We start from the raw sequence: 21,141 nt of genomic DNA, 5'->3' as shown, positions 1-21,141 counted from the left end.
AAAATGTAAATGTCTAGTCCTCATGGTTGTAAAGAAAAGCTTGAAAACATGATCCCAAATGTTACTCTGACATCTCAGAAACCAGAAGACAAGTGGAACCCCACATTTATTTTTTAATCTCATGATTTTTTAGCCAATCTCATGATATTTTGGGACGACTTTCCAAGATTCGGCGCTGGCAATACGGTCTACGGGGTGCCGTTTGCATGTATGTGCCATATAGATCCTGTAAAACCCCAAGGGAATCTGGTCACCTGCACCAGTAAGTAGTTTAGTTATGCATAAACCAATTAATATTTCCTGCTACAAAGTCCTGGTCCGATTCTCATTTTCCGGAAGAAAATTTCCCCGCTTATGCTGCTCTGACAGCGTGAATGAGAATCACGCTAGAGTGTGTACCTGGAAAATCTGAATGTCCATGTCTGACAAACAAGGCCACAGTTCCTGAAAGTGTCTCTGCTCTGTAGGGGGTCAGTCCTGTGAACACTATGGGACTGCAATGTCCACACACAAGTTTGCGCTGGTTTACCTAACCTGTCTGTGGATACTTCTTTTGGTCTGAGAGTGGCTTATTTTGAGTTATCTGACATCTGCTCCTAATCCACTCAGGCAAAAGTGCAATAAACTGGATTTAAATTGAAATCAGAGTGTTCACGCAGCCTCTTGCACTCGTTTACCGAACTGGTATAAAATCACATCTCCAGTTAAACCAGTGCATTTCTGCATGTGGACAAGCCCTTTCTCTGGTTTGAGGACTTTGGTGGCTGAGGGTGAATCGTATGGATAGACACACGCAGGTGACCATCAAGGAAGAGTTCACGGACAGGTGGGCAGCACGGACAGGTGCTGCTGAACTCTGAAAGCTGGAACAGCTGGTGGAATAGTTTTTTCCTTTCTTTTGGGTGACCTGTTGCTTCTCATCTAACACGACCAACAAACAGTGTCCAAGTGCCAGGGGTCTTGGATTCCTCCCTCTGCACAGGAAGGCGTCAGATGGCTAATGTGAGCTCGGCTGGGAGGGGGAGGGCTTTGAACATCTTTCTTGTAACCCAATGAAAAGGGACTTCTTAGATACATACAGGATTCCAATACAAGGACAACGTGCCTCAGGGCTGAGAGAATGCTTACGCCCAGCAGCCCTGGGGGAAATGATCCCAGCAGCTAGATACACAATACTGGGTGGGTTCATAATATAACTAGGAACCCAGGGAAAGTTCTGCCCTTCAGAAGCAGGCCTGGGGTGGCTGCAGCTGGTTAGTTCCCTATTGGAAGAGGAACAAGCGGCAGAGCCTTCTCCTCTAATCCATTGCCAATCACACAATGTGCCCAAGTCCTATTTACCTTCAACAGAGGTGGCGGAAAACAACAGCAGAGCAAACCTTCTCAGACCAGTTCAGCTCTAGCTGCTGTCAGCTGGAGCCAGTCCCTCCTTGGTGTTCTCCATATCGGGCCCATCTGGGTGCGGTGACCATAGCCAGGGGAGCCTGACTCTCAGCATTTAACCCCTTCGTCCGGTCAGGGAGTTTCACAGCAAACAATTCACAAGATGCATTTTGCCACCACCTCTGCTAAAGTGAGAGGCTCAGATTCTGGCCTATTCCTTCTGTGGCGATGGGGTTTGCCTGAGAACCTCAGGGATCTGTGTGTAAAGAATTCCACAGACCGGGGAGACCGCGCTCTCCAGCTGTGCACATCTGGGTGGGCTGGTGCGTACGCTGTGAGAGTGTAGGAGAGAGAGATTCTGGATTGCCTTGATCCCTTTGGCTGGACAGTCTCTCTGGATGGCCGGGCCTATAGAGCCCCCTGGCTGTAATGTGTAAGGCCCTGTCTATATAAGGGAATGGTAACGGTACCTGTATAAACCCCCAGTGTGGGTGCCATGCACTGGCGTAAAGTGGGGCTTGCTGCAGTGTGACTGCCGGCCCCACAGCAAGACCTGCTTCACAGGGGTCATTGGCCATGCACAGGGGTCATTGCATGGGTCTCGCAGTGCTGGCACAGGAAGCTCCAATGTACTCGTACCCAAAAGAACTGAAGCCTGGAGACCTGCCTCCTACCCCAGACAGCCCCACTGCGATCAACAGATCACTCAGGCCTCAGTCAGGAGACTGTCTGGCTCCAGAGAGGTGAGGAAGGGGCTCTATGAGGCAGCATGAGCTGAGTTTGGTACAGGATAGATTGTCAAACTGCTCGCAACCTAGAAAGGTGAGGCTGGTCCTCCAGCACTGCTGTGCCCAGGGCCATCATGACAGCGTTCTGCGTGAGCTCTGTCTCAGGCTGATCGCTGAGCCAAGCTTTTGCCTGAGAACTAGTTACTCCCAATAAGGCAGGGGGAGCAAGCCCATTCCGGGCGAGGAAGAACAAGCCTCTGCTTTTCCCTGTGAGGACAGCCGGTAACGCTCATCTTGTAAAGACGCACAGCAGCCCTGCTGGAATCAGAGCAGGGTCTTTATCACTGCCCACCAAGGGAAGACAGGGCACAAAAGAAACTCCAAAGGGAGCTGAGCTGAAAAGCCTCGGTTTCCCCACCTGTAAAATGGGGATAAAGATACTGGCCTCCTTTGTAAAGTACTTGGAGATCTACTGATGAAATGCTATCTAAGAGCTAGGGATTACTATTATTGTTATATTTCTTAGAAGTACATCTTGGGAAATTATATAGCAACCTGAATTTGAGTAATCCAAGTTATTAGAGAAAGCAGAGAAGCTAAAGATAACATTTAAAGCATTAATGCCTGTTATGCTTTATAGAACCACTTTGAAAATGATAAAGTTTGGACAAATTTGCATAAAGATATTGGGCAATATTTTCTATAAACATTTTCTATTACTTCAATGGTCCAGATAAAAACCCTGGGGGATTTGGTCTTAAAAAAGTGAAGTTGTATCATCGGAATGAAAAAAAGGAAGATCAACGTGATGGGTTGGTTTAAACCGGCATAACTTCAGGAACATCCATGGAGCGACACCAGCTTGTGCCAGCTGAGGATCTAGCCCTGTATTATCACTTCAGTCGGTCCTGATGTTCCTCTTGAATGTCCTTTGGATCCAGAGAATGTACAGAAAGATAAGAATGGATTTTAATGTATACTGAAGAATAAGGAGAAAAAAATGCTTTAGTGGCAGGAGATTTGGAGAGACATGACAAGTAACTAATCAGTTCAAACGTGAGACCCTGTTGTATGCATGGTCTCTTGACTCTGCCTGGTCCTGCAGTTACGAAGGTGTGACTGTAGTGCAATCAGAGTGTGACTGAGGTGTGACTGTACTGCAATCAGAATGTGTGACTGAGATGGGACTGTACTACAATCAGAGGGTATGACTAAGGTGTGACTGTAGTACAATCAGAGTGTGACTGAGGTGTGACCATACTGCAATCAGAGTGTGACTGAGGTGTGACTGTAGTGCAATCAGAGTGTGTGACTGAGGTGTGACTGTCCTGCAATCAGAGTGTGTGACTGAGGTGTGACTGTAGTGCAATCAGAGTGTGACTGAGGTGTGACCATACTGCAATCAGAGTGTGACTGAGGTGTGACTGTCCTGCAGTCAGAGTGTGTGACTGAGGTGTGACTGTCCTGCAATCAGGGGGTGTGATTACAACTCCTGTAGCCATATGCATACAAGCCCCGGAGCACTAAAGCTGCAGCAGCACCAGCTCACTCCATGAATAATTACCCTGGGGTCAGGGCAGCTTTGCTCCTCCAGGACCTGAGCTAGCTAGATAAGAGCTAGCTTGGGTAGATCAACTGGAGCTCCAATCACACCCTGTGACTGCAGTTCAGACATGCCCTGAGAGGCAGTCATCAGAGTTACAGTGTTCACTGAACTTCACTCCTCGCAGGGACCTCGTCTTTTCTGTAACAGTCGAGCACAATGTAATTAAAAAGAAGAGCCCATGGTTTCCCTAACAGCTCAGGCTAATAATCCTGCTGTATTTCACTGGATGTTTGTACATTGTCATCGTGAGCAAGTGCTTATTTCCACCCCCACTGTAATGCCTCAACCCCTCTTGAAATCCTTTTAGCCGCAATTAGCGCCAGGACGTGTAATGGAGCGAGTGATGTTAATGTCTTCGCCTTGGAAGAACGTGTTATCTCATCCTTTCCTCTCTCTCTCTCTCTCTCTCTCTCTCTCTCTCTCTCATGTCACTTGGTTAAAGCCAAGGCCAGTGGTGACACCTACACGCACAGGGCTTCCTTCGGAGAGCACTGACTGAGAAGGCTGGTCTTAGTGGACGTAACTGGTGTGCGGTGCGGTCACTCCCTGCTCAGCCTGCACATGGGAACAGGCAGGGAGGTAAATTGGAGAGTCGGTGGTGGCTTGTGCACTGAGCTGCCTGACCGTCAGGGGCAGATTACGCAAGTGGGGGAACTGAGCCCAGGAGCCCCTACAAAGGGACCCATCTGTACCTGCTGCACTTGGGCACCACGGCTGCTCCCTGATATTCCCCACCACGGCCTCCCAGCACCTCACGGTCATGGGGGGTCTCTACCCCGTGCTGGCTTGACAACCAAGGGGCTGATGCAGGAAGGCTGACGGGCAGCCTCAGAGCAGCCAGGAGATTAAATCGGCTGGGACGCCGAGGGGCAGGGCAGCTGCCAGAGGAGCTGGCAGGCTGGAGACGGAAAGTCCTGCAGCAAGCTGATGGGGAAGCCACCCAGAGACGGCCCCAGAGCAGAGACCCGACTGGATCTATGGGCTGGGGAAGCCCATGGAAACCCAGGGAGGTAGGAGTGGGCTCAGAGCCAGCAGGAGACGTTGTGGAGTCTGATTCCACCTGCCTGGTTTCAGGGCCCCGAGCTGGAACCCGGTGGAGTAGGTGGGCCTGGGTTCCCCTGCCAACCCCTTACCAGTGGCTGAAGAACCAAAGAGGCTTCCAGACACCCTGAGGCCCAGGCCCAGCTGACCCACCAATTATAAAGGGAAACCCGCACACTCCAGCAGGACTGAAACTAACCCCCTTCACAGCCCAGAATGGGACTGCCCTAGAGACCCAGGTAAGAGGAGCTGACTGACCACCCCGCCAGACATTGCAGACTCTGTGCGGTGCTCCGTCCGACCAAAGGGGGGCGCTGTTGCATTAGCACACCAGCCCTCACTCAGGCACCATGAATTCCCACTACACACCTGTTGGAAAGGGAAGGCTCATCAACAGATGAGGGGGGGAGCGAGGTGTGGAGAGGAAATGATTGATTTACCCAGGTCACCCAGAGCAGGGAACAGAGTCCGGATCCCCTACGTGCCAGCCCAGTGACTTCACCACAAGCCCACCCTGCACCTTTGGCTAGACATAGACTGAACATCCAGCCAGACCTAGGCACAGATCGATCTGGAAACTACGTCCCTTTGGATGGGGACAACAGTAGATTCACATACCCAATCAGGCCAGGTGTCTGGAAGCAAATGTACAACATCCTTCAAACGCAGAGCCCTTGTGCTGAGCTATTGCAGATGGCATTCATCATCACTCCAGCAACCCCATAAAACGTGTCTGGCCTGGTTCTGATACCCGTACTCTGCAAAGGATCCCATAAAAGGCAATAGTGGAGCGAGGAGCTGTTCTGGAGTCCATCCCTGTGAGTGGTGTGAGGTTAGACAGTTGTAAATTAGCAACTAGCAGTTCTTCGTTCCAGACCCGCCAAACACAGGCTCATTTTGTAGCCCTTATCCCAGGCCTGTGGTCCTGCTGAATTGGTGTCCAGTGAATGTAGGACCGTGTCAGGGCAACTGCTTAGCGCTGTGTGGGACAGTTCTCCTTGCCAGCCCCTTGCTGCGCAATCCACACTCTGTTGTACAGGTGGTGGAGGCCGGTCCTGGATGGTATCATCAGAGTCTGAGACCTCCTGGGCTTCAGGTAGTGGGACTGGGTGGATGCGTGGTGCTAGCCTGGCTGGTCCATGGGGCTGCCCACACTGCATGCTGCCAGCCCTATGCTCCAGGAGGCGAGAACAGCATCACCTCCCAAGCGGGTCCAGTGGAAGGGTCTTCCCCATCCGCCCCACACCCCTGGTCCTCTGGTCACTGAGCTGCTGCCTCCCAAGCCCCCTCAAAGCCACCTCCAATGTATTACCTGAGCAGGCTGAATGCCACTCAGCCAGCCGCTCTCTGAACCAGGCCTCGCAAGCTCCTCTACGTGCTCATTCACTCCCAGCCACTTCCTCGCCCTCATGTCCCATCCTGATACCAAGTGGCAGGACTTGCTGCCTCCCGTGGAAGGCTGAGAGGGTTCACAGAGTCTCCTGAGGCTGCCTGCCCATTCTGTGCACTTCTCCAGCTCCTCCGGAGCGCACTGAGGTCCTGGCTGCACTTTTCCCCACTTCTCCTCAATTGCACCTATTCCATCCATGGTGCCACAAGGTCGCGAGACCTCCTCGACCTCCTCCCAGCACCAGCCATGATGCCCGCCCACAAGACGGGAGGAGGAAGCTTGGCAGGGAGGGGGTCAGTGACAGTGGGACCTATTTCCATTCTCTACTAGTTTTATGTCTCCAGGCAGAGTTCCTCTGAGCAGCGTCCACTGACTCCCTGAACTCTTCGCAGAGCTCTGGGCGCCGTCTGGGGTTCTTTGCTCAATGTCCCCATCTGGTGCCTTTATTTTGAGCCGTTGACCATCAATCCTGTCCCTGTTTTTTTCATTTGTTGTTCCCAGCAGTTAGTTGTATTCTGGGCCCTGTGTCTCCTCCCTCAGGTGAGGGGATGGGCCTTAAGATTTGGGTGGCTCTGGGCCCACCTCCACCCAACGTTGGGGAGCTACTTAGATTCACACTACACGAGGCATGGGTCATCATGCTGCCATTGAACTGGATGCAATACTCCAATTAACTTCAACGGGAGCAGAACCTGACCTAGTCTACTTATGCCATGGGGTCTCAAACTGGGGGTTGGGACCCCTCAGGGGGTCACAAGGTTATTACATGGGGGGGGTTGCAAACGGTCAGCCTCCACCCCAAACCCCGCTTTCGCTCCAGCATTTATAATAGTGCTAAATATAAAAAAGTGTTTTTAATTTGTAAGGGAGGAAGGGGCTTGCTGTGTGAAAGGGGTCACTAGTACAAAAGTTTGAGAACCACTGATTTATGCTGACTTGTTCTGCCACTTCTCAAGCCACAAAAGCTGCTACCCTGTCACAGCCTGTGCTGGTTCACATGGTCAGGTGATGCAAATCTGTTTCCATCAATAAAAACTTGAAATGGAACTTCTGGCCCCAGAGACCTTTAAACACAATCCACTGCTAAATAGCACTGGTGTCTTCAAGAACCTTACGGAAAACAGATCCATGTGGAAAAGGATCTTGTACTCGGTCAATAATGTGGCATAGGACAAGAGAAATATAAGGCAATGTGATCATAAAAAAATATGGGCTTTTCCTTTGACATGGTCACAATATGTGTTGTCCAACCAAAAAAGCAGTTGACCTGATCACGTTTTAGTGAAGTGTAATGGTCCCAACCTTGACTATGAAGAGAACAAACCTGGACCACTTCTAGAAAGATTGCCACTGCGAAGATCAAGGTTTTCACTACTACTACACTGCAGATTGTTCACTTTCATTAAAGGCTCCCCCTCCAGTTAAAATGGAATGCCAGTTTCCAAGAGAAGCCCCTCCCTCATTCGGTTGCTCATAACGGTAGCATGCGCATTTCTTTTGGGCTGACATTTTCCGTTTTCTCCTGTTTTTTATTTCAAAGTACACACACACACAATGAGCTGAGCCGGTTGTGAGGGATCAGAGATCGAAAGGGCCCGTTTCCCCCATACATGCGGTGCCACTCAGAAATGTGTGCTGAAGCTAGAAACTGGGCTTATTTTCTAGCTCTCGTTGAGTTTTGAAAGGGAATCCACGTTTGAAGAACATTACTTCAGCAGTTTTCAGGTTAACTTGCCAGCAATTAAATTTTGCCCATGCACATTAGAACTTTTCTATTCCTTTCCCCCTCCACCCCCACACAGCATTTTGAGAGGAATTCTTCAGGGCACGGCAGCTCAGAGGGCTGTAAACTCTGCAGAACAATCTACAAGCTCTGCCAGGCAACGGAGCACATAAGCTCTATGGGTTGAAGAGGTCCAGATCAAGTGCTTATAAGCAGAGCTGCTAAAGGTTTTCAAAATTCCAACAAATGTTTTTTCATGAAAAGTTGTCACTGGTTTCCAGCAAGCTCTGTCAGTGGCCCAAGCCAAGTGGTACCAGATTTCTTCAGGGGGGTCTGTTATAGGTCAAAGCAAGAGCTCCATCAAACGACCAGATGGTAACAAGAGCAGATTTCAGAGTCCTGACGTTCTGGGCTCGCTGCTAGAAGAGACACTTTAAAAGCACTAGCTGAAGTCTCTGGATAGTTTTAAGGCACATCCCTACAGCCCAATCTCAAGACGACAAAACTGCAGCTAATGAAGGACAAGAAATATCTGGTAACATCCTGGAAGTATCTCCGCCAGATTCCTAAGCAGGAATGTAGAACAACCAAAGAAGAGCTCCCCCCCCACAACACCTACCCCAATTCTCCCTCTGGACCCCGTGCATGCTGGCACATGTTCAATATATCTGACAGGGCGCAGACAGCCCTTTCTAACAGAGCCAGCTTCTGAGCCCCAGAAAAAGAATCCTTTTAATTTTCTAAACGGAAGTTTCTAATATCCCTTGTGCGGGTGGGCCGTGTGCAGCTGTGGAAATGTAAAATGATGACAACCTGTGTAAGGCCTGGAACAAAACACCTGTGATCTGTTTCTGCAGCAGGAGGCTGGGGACTTCAAGATGCCACTCCAAATGCAGGCTGTATGTCAGTGCTTAATCTGTGCCAGCGTTTGCCAGGGGTGAGCCCTGGCACCGCTAGGCTTGGCACTTCATAGCCCCAGCACCTCTGGGCTTGCAGCATCCGTTATGAAAATTAAAAAAATCGCTTGAGCCCCAGCACCTCTTTCATTACAAAGTAAGCCCTGTGGTATGTACTGTGACAACGTTCCTCCTCTACCTTGGTGGGTCCTGCGCTTATTTGGCAGATTTGCTCACCTCAGTGATCTTCCCCACAGTCTGGGTCAACTTCTCCTGTGTCTGATCAGGAGTTGGGAGGTCTGGGGGGAGCCCGGGCCCACCCTCTACTCCGGGTTCCAGCCCAGGGCCCTGTGGATGGCAGCTGTCTATAGTGCCTCCTGTAACAGCTGCATGACAGCTACACCTCCCTGGGCTACTTCCCCATGGCCTCCTCCCAACACCTTCTTTATCCTCACCACAGGACCTTCCTCCTGGTGTCTGATAATGCTTGTACTCCTCAGTCCTCCAGCAGCACACCCTCTCACTCCCAGCTCCTTGCGCCTCTCCCTCCCAGCTCCTCACATGCACTTCCTCTCCTCTGGCTCCCCCTTCCCTGACTGGAGTGAGCTCCTTTTTAAACCCAGGTGCCCTGATTGCCTGCCTTGATTGGCTGCAGGTGATCTAATCAGCCTGTCAGCCTTAATTGGTTCTAGCAGGTTCCTGATTACTCTAGTGCAGCCCCTGGTCTGGTCACTCAGGGAACAGAAAACTACTCAGCCAGTGGCCAGTATATTTGCCCTCGACCAGACTCCTGTACCCCACTGGCCTGGGTCTGTCACAGTGCATTATACGATATTTCTTCTCTCTGCAGCATTCTGGTCATTCTTCATTACCCTTGACTTTGACTCGTTGAGTCTGGATTCTAGCAGAGTCCTCTTGCTGGGGATACACCTCATTTCCCCCAATTCCTCAGGCGTAGCATGTTGCCGGGCATAACGCGTTACTGTCAAACCCCAGGATTTTAGCCGCCGGCTCAGGCTTTTGGGGCATTCCTTGGGCTTGCCTAAGAAACTGTGGGGTTTCCAGGGCTGCAGCTGTGACAGCGGCACTTAGAGGAGAGATGCAAAGGTGGGACCCATTCAGGCAGGCTCTGAAGAAGGCAGCTCTAGAGCACTGCAAGATACCCCATTGCCAGCGTCACGGGGAGTTGGGAATATATTGTTTTCCGGAGCAAAAGCTGCCCATTTCTTTTATCGTAGGCAGAAATTCTCGGGAGAAGGGGTCTGTGCTGGGGACTGTGGGCTGCTGCGGTTGTGCAGCACCTCGCAGAAGGGGCCCCGTTCTTGGCTGGACCCTAGGCACTGCCGTAATGAACATGATTCACCATCATCATCAAAGGGGAGCAGGGATGAGCCATGGGAACATCTCAGGCTCTGCACGTCCCCACTGCAGGCAGACCCCCAGTGGCGCCGATAACGGGGGCCAGAACTAGCTACCAGAGCCCTCCCACATGAGTTAAAGCCAGATGCTTGTTCAGATGGTCAGCGCTGCCCGCGGCTAGCACTAGGCGTGACCTCTGCTCTTCACCCAGGCGGCTGCTGTAATATGGATGCATCTGCCACTGCAGCAGCTGCTCTGTGGGCAGAAGGAGGGGACGGAGCCCTTCCCACATGCACTCCCATTGCAGGGGGGAGGGGCGCAGTGATGGTGGGGTGCGGAGGGCCCCTCCCAGCAGCACTGGTGGAAGGTCCCCCTCGGCTTTCATTTCAGCTGGGGTGGAGAGCGCTCAGCACCTCTCGGGACAGGCCCATGGGTGACATGTTACAGGAAACAGCAGATCTGGAAACAGCCACCCCCAGGCAGGAGCAGGAGCAAGAGCAGGGGAGAGTTAGGGGGTGAAGGGAGACGGATGCACATTGTAGACACCCTGTGGTTAGTGAGCCCGGAAGGGTGAAAACAGAGGCACAAAATAGAAAAGCCAATAGCTGCCTCGCTAGGCAATTGTCTTCTCTTCGTGACACACCCCATGCTAAACAGAGGGCTGCAGATTGTCACCCAGCACATTTTAAACACACTTCAGTGGTTTGGCACCATGGTCAATGTTATTCATTTAAAACAGAGAAAGAGAGAGACAGAGAGAGAGGAAACTGGAGGCTGTGGGCCAGGTTCCCTTGGGCCATCGTCCGCCCCAGTGCAGCGGAGTGAGACACACTGCCCATTGGAGTTCCTGCTGTGAGCCCCCCAACTTTGCACTGGGGTCAATGGCTGCACAAGATGCAGTCCCATGGAGGGTTGTAATAGTTTTCTTGATGCTGTTATGCTGAAAGATGCTAATACCTGCCAGCAGGGCGCTCTCAGCTGCAAAGCTAATCCCAGACCTTGTGAAAGCCAGTGGATGTGCCAAGCACTCACTGCCTCAATAGAAGGAGCTGCAGATAACTGGGGTGTCTTCCCAAACCAAGGCTGCATGACAGATCAAAGCTAAGCTGTGTGGATCAAGGGGTTTCCTTGGTGGCAAAGGCAGTGGCTAGGAGATTGGGGTGTGTGGGGGGGGGGGCAGGACAGCCAGCCAGCAGAAGGAGTTGTGAGTACGACTCTGAGAGGAAGTAGAGAGACAGGGCTTCTTGGGCACAGAGCCTGTTGGAGCGACAGATGTGGGGATTTCTGAGCCAGGAAACGGCCTGCTGCTGTTTGTTTCAGGAGAACAGGACTGAGTGCACGTTCTTTGTAAACAAGCCAAACTCAACACCAAGAACATACTTGTGTCATATCCCTGATTTCTCCTCCAAATGGAAACAACTGTACAAGGCCCTGAACACTTGTTAACCTCTGAGGCTGTTGCAACACAATTTGGACCTTGTCTTGACTAGAGGAAAAGGTGCTTTACCAGTCAAGGTAGCTCAGTGGAGCCAGCTTAATTGGACTGAAAACCCCACTCAGCGCTATCGGGGACACAGTTTGACACCTTCACTCAAACTGCAAACATTGAGCTTTAACTCCATGTTTATTCTCTCCGAATGGCAGATGCCAGGAGCTTAAAACAGAGGCTGAAGAGCCATGCAGGAGTGTCCGTGCATCCGCTACATCTCGGCACAGGCCGTGTATTGGGGGGCGGAGGCTGGAGATCCATGTTTTATCCCCCACTCATAGATTCTAAGGCCTGACGGGACCATTCTGACCATCTCATCTGACCCTGCAGAGCACAGGCCAGAAGATTTCACCTGCTGATTCCTGCATCAAGGCCCCAATCCCACAAACACTTAGACACGTGCCTAACTTTACTGCCACAAATGGTTCCACGTGGGGTGAGCATGCGTTTTGATTTGTCTAGCTTCAATTTCAGCTTGGAGCCCCTGGGTCCGCCTGCAGCCAGCGCAATGCAGGATCAGAGCATTGCATAAGTCCAGTGGCCCTAGTGTCCCCTGCAAATTGGCCTATGACAAGAGGAGTGCACTATCATCTCAATATTAGTAGTGTTGCCTGATCTATTGATTGGGTATCAATTATATGGATTACTTAGGAATTCCCAGTTAACACGGTGGGGTTTGGTAGGTTCTTGTCCCAAGATGAGGCCCAATATTATTAAAATTGAAGTTCCCAGGGGAACCCCGATGTGCACAATTGCAACACTCACAACTTAGGAATAAAACCTTCTGTATTTGGACTAGTTTTAACACACTTAGCAACGTTACGAACAGGCCAGCCCAGCAAGGGAGCTGGGGATCAGACAGAATGTGCATCTGAGCATCCATGTGTTCACACCAGAAGCATCATCATCTTCCTCCTCACCACTCCCAGCGGCTGTCAGCCTGGCTTCTCTCAAGAGTTACATCTCCCCATGGCACACAGGCTGGGGTACAACTTTTATCATGTGTTACGCTGATGCCACTATGCCTAATGCATGTGCAGGAGAGGTTTCTCCCCTCTTCCTTATTTGTACTTCCTCACCCGACTAATGTGGGGGTGCCCTTCTCCCATAGGTTACTAGTCTATTTGTCTCAAGGTGATTAGCATATACATCAATTAGTTACCATGGCACTCTTGTGGTCAGACAGCTGCAGATGTTCCTAACTTAAAATAACCCCCGCTGGTATAAACGAGCATCTTGTGGTTACCTGGCAGCAGTTTAGTCATTCCAGTGTTCTATCATGTGGTATCTTATGATCTAGGGTTACTCCTGGTTAGCTGCTTATGCCAAGAGTTTTGTTTAACTAAGCTATTGTCTGACAGGCCTATTGTTCAATTCCATTACACTGCTGCCTTAACTTAGACCTGTACCTTACCTAGTGAATACCTAGACCTATAGGCTACATTACACTAAAACAGTCTGTCAGTTGAATGTGCCAAAGGCAGCTACAGGTGATCCTGTAATCGAGGGTTTCTTTTTTAGCCCATTTCTTCTCCTGGTCCTGTCAATCACTCCATCACGTAGGCCAGACAGCCAAAGCAGTTTAAAGAGAGAAGACTATCCCCTCCCAGAAACACTGCTTCCGAGTCTTCTGAGGTGAAGGGGTCTGAAATGATGATTAACACAAGGTTATTATTTCCCACTTTGCCATCCCCCAAACTACCTGTCACAGTTGCATTTCCCAGATCCCTGCACCTCATCTTCAGAATTCAGCTTTTTGTACAAACAACTGATTTTCCAGGGTTGAGACTGACACCTTTCCCTTTTGGAAGGGCCAGGCCAAGGGTGTGTCTGCCCTGCAGCTGAGAGCAGGCCTCCCAGCCCAGGCGCAGACGTGTGTTAGCAGGGCTGGTGCCATAACTCGCAAGGTGGACAGTCTGGCATGGGCAGACACCAGGCGCTCAAGCCCACCTGGCCCCGAGGTGGCATGTCTACATTGCTATGATTAGCCCCACTAGCATGGGCCTGTCTACCCGGGCTGGGCTGCTCGCTCCAGCTGCGGTGGAGACACGCCCGAAGAGCTAGGGAATGACAATCTGTGCTGCAAGATTGGGCCTTCACCTTCCATGGCTTAGGTGGCAAAGCAGACCCCTCCAGGGGTCGAAGCTTGGCACAGCCACTTGGCTGGCCTGCCAGCTGAACAGCGGGGAAGTGTCACAAGGGAGCGGGTCCCTACAGGGCCCCGCTCGCCTGTGTCAGAGAGCAGGTGAGCCGAACACAGGCAATTAAAAGGGGCCAGGCTACATTCGGGCCTATAAAGGACTGCTAGAGGCTAGGCAGAGGGATGGGGCAGGCAAGCCATGGTGGAATGGAGTTAATGCCTGGGGTGAGTCCCAGAGCAAAGGGCTAGGGAGGCAGCGCTACGGTTACTGCAGCGCTTCAGGACCAGAGTTCTGCAGTTCCAGAGACGCCTGAGAGCACAGAGCAAGGGCAGTTCCATGCTTGCAGCACTGCAGCCAGGCCGTTCTCTTACCGGATGAAAGAGAACAAACATGCTTGGAAAAGGTGCGATTGGACACCCGGGGCTGGTCTGTGCTAGGCGACTTCGGCTTGGGCTAAGGAGCTGTTTACCTGTGGTGTAGACGCTTGGGCTGGCACCTGGACTCTGGAACCCTGCAAGGTGCCAGGATTCCAGAGCTCGGGCTGCAGCCTGGGCCTGGGTGTCTACAGCCCAAGTCAGCTGGCGCAGGCCGGCTGCGGGTGTCTAATTGCAGTGTAGACAGACCAAAGGAGAGTGGGTGTGACATCACATACTTGGCCATGGGTGGGGGAGAAAGCCTCTGTGGTTACAGTAATGTTATGGAGAAGAAGGACCTCTGACAAACTTGAAAAAACTTTAGAAAACTTTCATTCCTTCCTAGTGAATGAAAATTGAGATACCGTTCGCCTTTCCTTAACCTCCCATTCCTGCTTTCTACCTTCCTTGCTGCCTTTTTGTTCTCTGCTTTCTTAAAATAGCTCTTTATAAATGCAAAGGGCCAATCTTTTTTTATTTTCTCTTTTTAAGTAAATGCCAGGGCCCTGCTGTGGAAGTGAGTTGGGGTCACCTGAGTGTTTCCATTCCAAGGGTCACGTTCCTTGAACATCTTGTTCCACTGAGGTGGCCTCCTGCTGACTTCACCGGGGCTTGCTGCAGGGTCAGGGCCTTTGGGCTTGTCTACGCGAGGAAGTTATTCTGGAATAAGGCTGCTGCGAAGTTCAAGTGCTAGAGCTAGTGCCAGAAAAGAGCATCCAGGTGGGGAATTACTCTGGAATAGCCATCGCAGGCTAGTTACTCCAGAACAGTTACGCTGGCCAATTGCCCCATGTAGACAAAATGAAATGTCCCTGAACGGATGTAACTGTTGTTGCACTTTTCACAACTATCTCCCACTGCTGTCGATGACCAATGGGAGCCGGGCACAGGGGCTGGTGGGTAACTTGTATGTAGTTAGAAGGGAACCCAGCCCTGCCTCATCCAACCAGCCATGAAGCAAGAGCCCTGCAGGGAAATCATCTCAGAAATGGCCTGGCACAAGCCCACAGAGGTCTGGGCAGGTTAGGGAGGTGGGAAAGTTGAGGGGGAAGAGGTAGGGAGGGGGCTGAGTAGGAGGGAAAGGGGATGAGGGGGAAGGGAATAGCGTATGAGAGAGCAGCCCTGGGGGGTGGATGGTGAGACAGGTAAGAAGATTGGCGTGACTTACAGGGGGTAGGGGGCACCCTTCGCAGCAGGGAGCTGTGGGGCCGGGGAGGAGAGGAATTTAGGGGGAGTCGTTGAAAGGGGGCAGGGGGGCGAAGGGCATTGGGCGTCACTGCAGCATTGCCAGCCGCAACACTCAAACATCATGAGATTGGCTTAAAAATCATGGGGAGGGGAGGAGGGGGTGTTTAAATGATCTTTCTAGTTGTTTTCTTCGAGGTCCTGGGCCTTTCCAGGGTGCCAGGATCACATATCTGAGGTTTTTCACCCCAACCAGGAGGGGTGGGGACTGACTTTTGTATAAGTGACAGCTGTGATCCCCAGGACTCCAGCAGCTGGGGCTTTACAGAAACCACCGAACAGTGGGAGATTTGTGATAAAACTGCAAGGGCTGGCAAGGCTGGCACTGCCCAGGGGCTGGGAGGACAGAGGGAAGGCTCAGGAGCAGGTGAGAGTTTGGGGTGAAGGTGAGGGGCTGTGAACCTCAGAGGAGTCCAGGACTTGGGTTGGCAGCTCCAGGGGGGAGGGCGAGTAAAAGTTTAGGGTTCCTGGGAGCAAGAGGGGTGTGGGGGTCAGTATGGAGTGTGTGGGGGCAGTTGGCTGCACTACGCTCAGGGAAGGATGGGGAGCAGAGAGGGGTTGGTGAGAAATTAGGCTTGGGGGATAGGAGGGTGCTCCTGGCTCTGGGTTGGAAGAAGCATGGGTAGGATAGGATGCAGGCTCAGGGACTGGTCTGGGTACGGGGGGTAGGAGGGTACCCCAGACACGGGGACCCAGCTTGGGAGGCTGCCCTGGGGGGCCGTCCCACTCCCAGGCTGGGGTCGGGGTTGGGGCTGTACCAGGGTGGGGCTGTCCCGGGAGAAGCGGGTGGGGGCAGACGGGAGGGAATGGAGGGGATAGGGGTCTGTCCCGGGAGAGCAGGGTTGGCAGGGGCAGCGGGAGGGAACAGGGGCCAGGGGCTGTCCTGGGAGGAACGGGGTGGGCCCGGCAGGAGGAAACGGGGTGGGGCCGGGGCTGTGCCAGGATGAGGGGCTGTCCCAGGGGAATGGGTTTGGGGGCAGGTGGGAAGGAACAAGGTGGGGCCAGGGGTTATCCCGGGTGGAGTGGGGCAGGGGGCCTGGCGGTAGGGAACGGGGTGGGGTCAGGGGGCTGTGCCAGGCTGGGGGCTGTCCCAGGGGAGTGGGATTGGGGGCAGCTGGGAGGGAATGGGGTGAGGCCAGGAGGGCTGTCCTGGGGGAGCGGGGTTGGGCGGCCTGGCAAGAGGGAACGGGTGGGGCCGGGGCCTCTGTTGGGCCGGAGGGCTGTGCCAGGCTGGGAGGGCTGTCCCACGGGGAGTGGGGTTGGGGGCCCAGGTGGGAAGGAACAGGGTGGGGCCAGGGGCGGTGCCAGGCTGGGGGGCTGTCCTGCGGGAATGGGTTTGGGGGCAGGTGGGATGGAATGGGGTGGGGCCAGGGGTTTATCCCGGGGAGTGGGGTTGGGGGCAGGAGGGAGGAACGGGGCAGGGTCCGGGGGCTATGCCAGGCTGGGGGCTGTCCCGAGGAGCAGGGTTGGGGGCAGGCGGGAGGAATGGGGTTGGGGGCTATGCCAGGCTGGGGGCTGTCCCGGAGGAGCGGGGTTGGGGGCCCAGGTGCGTGGGAATGGGGTGGGACCGGGGCTGTCCTGGGGAGAGGGGTTGGGGGCCCAGGCAGAAGTAAACGAGGTGGGGCTGGGGGCTTTGCCAGGCCGTGGGGGCTGTCCTGGGGAGCGGGGTTGGGGGACAGGCGGGAGGGAACGGGAGGGGTCAGGGGAGGGCTGTCCCAGGCTGGGGTGGGCTGTCCCATGGGGAGCAGGGTTGGGGACCCTGCGGGAGGGAAGGGGGTGGGGCCGGGGGCTGTCCCAGGGGAGCGGGGTTGGGGGCTCGGCGGGAGGGAACGGGGTGGGGCCGGGGCTGTCCCATGGGGAGCGGGGTTGGGGACCCTGCGGGAGGGAAGGGGTGGGGCCGGGGACTGTCCCATGGGGAGCAGGGTTGGGGACCCTGCGGGAGGGAAGGGGGTGGGCCCGGGGGCTGTCCCGGGGAGCGGGGTTGGGGAACTCGGCGGGAGGGAACGGGTGGGGCCGGGGCTGTCCCATGGGAGCGGGGTTGGGGACCCTGCGGGAGGTAAGGGGTGGGGCCGGGGGCTGTCCCGGGAGGCGGGGTTGGGGGCTCGGCGGGAGGGAACGGGGTGTGGCCGGGGGCTGTCCCATGGGGAGCGGGGTTGGGGACCCTGCGGGAGGGAAGGGGTGGGGTCGGGGGCTGTCCCGGGGAGCGGGGTTGGGGACCCTGCGGGAGGAACGGGGTGGTGCTGTCCCGGGGAGCAGGGTTGGGGGACCCTGCGGGAGGAACGGGGTGGTGCTGGGGGCTGTCCCATGGGGAGCAGGGTTGGGGGACCCTGCGGAAAGGAAGGGGTGGGGCCAGGGGCTGTCCCGTGGGGAGCGGAGTTGGGGTCCGGCGGGAGGGAACGGGGTGGTGCCGGGGGCTGTCCCATGGGGAGCGGGGTTGGGGGGACCCTGCGGAAAGGAAGGGGGTGGGGCCGGGGCTGTCCCGTGGGGAACGGGGTTGGGGGTCCGGCGGGAGGGAACGGGGTGGGGCCGGGGCTGTCCTGGGGAGCGGGGTTGGGGACCCTGCGGAAGGGAAGGGGGTGGGGCCGGGGCTGTCCCGGGGAGCAGGGTTGGGGGACCCTGCGGAAAGGAAGGGGGTGGGGCCGGGAGGGCTGTCCCAGGGGAGCAGGGTTGGGGTCCGGCGGGAGGGAACGGGGTGGGGCCGGGGGCTGTCCCGGGGAGCGGGGTTGGGGGACCCTGCGGAAAGGAAGGGGTGGGGCCGGGGGCTGTCCTGGGAGCAGGGTTGGGGGTCCGGCAGGAGGGAACGGGTGGGGCCGGGGCTGTGCCAGGCTGGGCGGGGTCCGCTGGGAGCCCCGCCCCCGGGCCGAGCTCCGCCTCTCCGGGGCACAGGCAGCACCTGCCCCGCCGCCGCCCGCAGGCTCCGCTCGCCGCAGCGGCTGCAGCGCTCCCGGCCACCCAGGTAAGGCGGCGCCCGGGGCGGCGAAGGGATGGCGGCTCCGGGTGTGGCCGGGCGAGAAGCGCCGGAGCCGGAGCCGGGGTCCGGCTGTCCCGGGCGCGGAGCTGCGTGTCCCGCCGGGGCGGGGGGGGCGAGCTGCGAGCCGGCGGGGCTCCGGGTGCTCGGCGCGGTCCTTGTCCGCCGCGCCGCCAGAACCAGCCCGAGCGGAGTCTGTGCCCGGCGCCGCCAGGGGAGAGGAGCAGCCAGCTGCCCCCAGGGAAATCCGGGGCGGGCTGGCCGGTCCTTCGGCCTCTCGGCGCGGGAGGGGGCGAATCGCGACCCGTTCAGCACCCGGGGTTTGTCTTCCCTGCCCCAGACTCCGGTGGGGACTAGATCAGCCAGACCGTGTGGTTAGCGGCCCCCTGCCACTCAAAGACAGGCGCGGAGCAACTCTGCGAGGTGACCATGTGCCTCCAAATGGGGTCTTTTACCTCCTAACTAACTTGGTAACATCCTCATTGTGGCCGTGCTCCCAGGCGTAGAATGGTAACAGAAAAAATAAGGTTCCTGTCTGACTTTCTCCAGAGCAGCCCTCTTCTGGCTCTGGGACAATACAATCAGCCATACCCTCTTTTGCCAGTGTTCAGCAGGACTGCAGTGTGATGTATAAATCTTGGTAAATGGACTCTCTTCCGGCAGAGCAGCGTCTCCACTAGCCTCATCCTATCAAACTCATGCTAATGTGAGACAGAGCTGCTGGGAAAAGTTATTTCCCCTCTGAAGAGGGCTGTTTGTAAGTAGCAGAATGTCTGTAATCACTGGGCAGACAGTACACAGGGCCCAGCTCCTCAAATGTGCCTAACTCCCATTGAAATCATAATTTGGACAGGAGGGGAGAACAGCTGCCTGAGTAGTGGTGCCCATATTGTTTGTTAGGCCTTTGCATTTTGTGAAACTTCTAGAGTTCGTTCCTACCCAGTTTCTGTTCATATTTTGCTGTAGATCCCTCCCTCCTGCTTATTACAATTATCTCGTAATTTATTGACCTAGTCTGTTTCAGCATCTTGGCAAGCAACCCCTGCTGCCATGCAAGAGGCTGGGCTCAAAGAAGGAGAAGGTTGTATTCTGTGTTACAGTGGATAAATGGTGGCATATGTATGAATTTAGAGTTTCCAAAGTGATTAGTTCTGGATGGAAGGTATTATGGAGTATCTTCAATCAGTTCTGAGCGAAACCTGCTAACGCTTCTTGGAAAAACATCTAGCAAATTGCTTTGCTCATCCTGCTACACCAAGCTTCTGTAAGCCAGTGGAAAGAACTCTTCCCCCCGCCCCCAATGTTAGTGAGCTTTGGGTCAGAGGGAGCTGGATGCATTTATGAATGGGATGTATGACGGGGTTGCTTATGATGGTGCGGGCAGGGCTTGGCAGCTTTGGGGCTCTCTGCTAGTTTGTGTCTTATGTTCTGAAAATCTCATGCTTTAGGGCTTCAGATAGTCCCTGCAGGGACATTATTTTGCTCTCAGTGTATTCTCGGGTTTGAGGGGAGGGGGTCTGTGTCCTTCCTCCGAAGCATCATGGCTGGAGATGGGACACTGGACAGGATGGGCCAGGGCTCTGAGGGGGCACCAAACATTCTCTCCCTCAGGTGCTTGGCTGGTTTTCCAGGGTCTAACTGATGGCCATATGTGGGGTCGGGCAGGAATTTTCTCTGGGGTTTGATTGGGTTTTTTTCCCCTTTCCTCTGAAGCATGGAGTGTGGGTCACTTGCTGGGATTAGCTCAGTATATCTCACCTAATGATTTCTCTGCCATGGCAGGGCCTTGGGCACTGGTGCACCTCAGAGACCCTCCTATTATCTGTTTGTGGCACATAATAGTCTAGTATCCGCGGGGCTGTCTGACTTCGGTCTAATTTTGTGTCTTGGGTTTAGTGTGCGGGTGTTGGTGGCTGGATGATCTGGTGGGCCCTTCTGGCCTTAACCTCTCTGAGCCCCACAAATAGTGAAAGGGTAAAGAGTGAGATGTTGCAGTAAGATCCAACTGTCTAACAAGACTCCAACGTTCTCAGGTTTTAATCTGATGTCCCATCATCACGTCTCATCCAAAAATAGCCCCTGGCTGCAGCACAGCCGCCTTCTTCTGCTGTGTCTGAGTGAAATGTTATTGACCTTGAATGTGAGAAGCTTTCTTTCCAGTGAAGTGCTTTGAGTTGGATCGCTTCTGGCATGATTTCTCTCTGTCACTGGGCCACACTGAATCCTGCCTAGGGAAAAACCTACAAGAGAACAACAAATTCCAGGAGAGGGACTAGCAGAGATTTTTCTCTATCTCTTATTTTCCCTTTCAATCATGCAAGCTCTTGAACATGGAGGTTGGCGTGACTGTTGGCATTTGGATGATGTGTGCTCTGGGTTGAAGATTACTAGACTAGACCTTCTCTGCTGGGATGGTTGCTGGCTCCAGGTCTGAGACTCCCTGTGGGTTAAAGAAGGTGCAGCGGGAAGGTGAGGTCTGCAGGAATGGTCATGAATAAGGTTTATAGTACTTGAGTCGCAATGGTTAGCAAGGACACAGAGCTCTATAATGAGGATGGTGGCATCTGTTCAGTTCATGGATGGTAATAAAAACCTCCCGGAGGTTCCCCTTGAGTAGCTATCACCAGGGAGCGTCAAAGCAGGGTTTGCATCTCTCTTCCCACGCACACAGAATGGGCAGGGGTCTTGGGGGAACCATGAGAGGCAGTTGCCTATGGCTCAGCACTACTTCCTGATGGCCACTGGTCCATGACTCTCTT

At 54.3% G+C, this 21,141-nt stretch overlaps 1 protein-coding gene across 3 annotated transcripts in view; it reads left to right on the top strand.

Annotated features, from left to right (window-relative positions):
• Nucleotides 1-18,248: 18,248 nt before the first annotated feature.
• Nucleotides 18,249-21,141, top strand: part of FRMPD1 (FERM and PDZ domain containing 1) — a 68,130-nt gene continuing 65,237 nt past the window's right edge. For all 3 annotated transcript variants that reach the window (XM_039545719.1, XM_039545718.1, XM_039545715.1), the window contains exon 1: nucleotides 18,249-18,370. The gene's annotated coding sequence lies outside the window, so the exon portion shown is untranslated. The remainder of the gene's footprint in view (nucleotides 18,371-21,141) is intronic.

This window comes from Mauremys reevesii, linkage group 6 (assembly GCF_016161935.1).
Source record: "Mauremys reevesii isolate NIE-2019 linkage group 6, ASM1616193v1, whole genome shotgun sequence".
NCBI lineage: Eukaryota > Metazoa > Chordata > Testudines > Geoemydidae > Mauremys > Mauremys reevesii.
This window is presented reverse-complemented; position numbering and strand designations above follow the sequence as displayed.